Source organism: Alosa pseudoharengus, unplaced genomic scaffold, assembly GCF_046254945.1.
Source record: "Alosa pseudoharengus isolate Yale_2024_CS ecotype anadromous, Long Island Sound unplaced genomic scaffold, YU_APseudo_1.1 YU_APseudo_1.1_scf_389, whole genome shotgun sequence".
Classification (NCBI taxonomy): domain Eukaryota; kingdom Metazoa; phylum Chordata; class Actinopteri; order Clupeiformes; family Clupeidae; genus Alosa; species Alosa pseudoharengus.
Genome location: NW_027468765.1, coordinates 7501 through 10000, shown reverse-complemented (window position 1 = coordinate 10000; position 2500 = coordinate 7501). Strand labels below are relative to the sequence as shown.

At 43.0% G+C, this 2500-nt stretch overlaps 1 non-coding gene across 1 annotated transcript; it reads left to right on the top strand.

Annotated features, from left to right (window-relative positions):
* Nucleotides 1-23: 23 nt before the first annotated feature.
* Nucleotides 24-142, top strand: LOC143101606 (5S ribosomal RNA). The gene has a single exon (XR_012982473.1). It is a non-coding gene; the product is annotated as a 5S ribosomal RNA (ribosomal RNA).
* Nucleotides 143-2500: the final 2358 nt, after the last annotated feature.

The window sequence follows — 2500 nt, the reverse complement described above, 5'->3', positions numbered from 1 at the left end:
CGTGTCCGAGTGTTTGAGTAATCGCTTACGGCCATACCACGCTGAGCACGCCCGCTCTCGTCTGATCTCGGAAGCTAAGCAGCGTCGGGCCTGGTTAGTACTTGGATGGGAGACCGCCTGGGAATACCAGGTGCTGTAAGCGTTTTGCTTTTCCCTTCACCCGCGTGAAGGGAGAGCGGTTTTGAGGTTGATGAACGTGTCTGAGTGTTTGAGTAATCGCTTACGGCCATACCACGCTGAGCACGCCCGCTCTCGTCTGATCTCGGAAGCTAAGCAGCGTCGGGCCTGGTTAGTACTTGGATGGGAGACCGCCTGGGAATGGCTCATGACCCCCCCAAGTACATATTGCTCAACCCTGGGATCGATCGAAAAAGATCAAAACGGATGGCTCCATCTGGTGGTCAACGTCTTGAAGTGTTATTTACAGAAATTGTCATGTACAAGGCCTAGTTTATTGAAATCCACAAGTCTGCTGAATGTTTTGTTTATTATTTTCACAATTTGAGTTGATGTACAGTAGCTGATGAGATTCATATAGTAAAATGGAAAAGTGTGCAATTGTCACATTATTGTGTAGCTGGCCTTTTTTTCTCCCCTTAAAATTAAATTTGATATAGATTTCTCATTAAGATTGGGCAAAGGAATGGAGAGACCAGAGTGGATTGGATTATATTCAACTTTATTGTCATTGTGCAGAGTACAAGTACAAAGACAACAAAATGCAGTTTGCGTCTAACCAGAAGTGCAAAAAAAGCAGAAAAGTGCCATGTGATAAAGTATAGACAGGTGGTGCATAGACAGGATAAGAAATATAGTGCAGTGTAGACAGTAGTATACAGTTCGTTCACAGAAGGCGGTTAAGAGTAATATAAATTAAGCATAAATATGTGCAGTGTATTAGCAGTTATCTTATAACAGCAGAATAAATATGGATATGTAATATGAGCATTGTATGAACAACATGTACAGATATGTGCAATGTAGTAGCAGTAACAGTATAATAGAAAGAATAATATAGATATATTCAGTGTATTAACAGAATATATATTATAAGAAAAACAGAATACATATGGATATTCAGTATGAACCATGAAGACAGATATGTACAGTATGTGCAGCATATGATTGTCTCTGACTCAGTCAACAATCCTTTTATACTGCCCCTTTATTGCAGTTGTAATTTTACTGGGGGAGAAGAGGTGACTGGCTGGTGGGCGATTTTTTAAAATTTTAATGACGAGGTACAACAGACGACTGTCCTCCGTCACTGTGTCCGGTGCTGCCTGAGGGTATTTCATCCAGCCAAACTTTGTCTTCTGGGCTGTTCGGATGTGTCAGCCCTAAGACGCCGGCCAAACAGGGTGTAGCCCCCACCTAGATTCGTACTTTTTCACAAAGTTGACAGCAGTCTTATCATGCTCGAGAACTGCCAGCAGTAGCAATCTTCTGCCTGAGATCAGCTGGCACTAGGTGGTGGTCACTGTTGTCTGCCAGTTCTAGAAGCAGCAAAGCCCATGCCTACACTTCCTCTATTCCTGGCAGATGCAGATGTCCTTGGGCCATCAGCACATCCTGCAGAGCAGGACTGTCCTCCACCTGTTCTGCTTGTATAGGGATGGCATGTTTCCTAAAGGTGCTGTCAATAGGATCCTCGTCTGACTCTGTAGACATGTCAACACCCTCATCTGCTATCTCCTCTTCACTTTGTCCAGTCGATTCGTCTTCTTCACGGGACTGTTCTTCTTCAGCTGCAAATATGCAATTGTACAAATCACAGATGTGTCCGGGCAGTTGAAACAACCACTTGTAGATTCATTCATACACAGATATGCCAATAACATGCACGGTTTCTTTGTTTCATAAAATGAAAAGTTAACTTTATACAATGTTGGCTGTAATTTGCTAGAATTATGCATGAAAACTGTAGGGAGATCCTTGCTTCATATGTATGTATATTGTTTAAGTGTGTGATTAAGGTTTTTACCTTTCTTGGCATAGTAATCCCTTGCAGTGAAGCTGGTTGACTGGCACATGGCGTACTCAACACCAAGGAGCTCTGGGTCCTCGTATTCATCAGGGTAGGGCATAGGAGCAGCGAAGTTGGGCTCTGGAACATGATCTTTGACGAAGAGCACCTCAGCTTGCTGACTGATGCGCTGGATCTGCCGTGCATCCATACATGACATCTGCCGACCCTGACCACCCGCAACCCAGAGTGATTCCATGCGGCTGTTCCACTGCACAGCAAATGCAATCAGGTACACCTGACAGAGCACACGACCATTTTTATGCATCATTGTATATTATGTATAACTTACAGTTGTATATTATGTATAACTTACAGTTGTATGCCAGTGGGATCCTGTAAAACACAACGAATTGCAAGCTCCTTATTTATTCTGGTGTCTATTTAAATATGGCCATATTATTTTAGATGGCTTTGCAATGACACATGACTACTACAACCCACCTGCATTTAGCTACCATACAACCATACAGA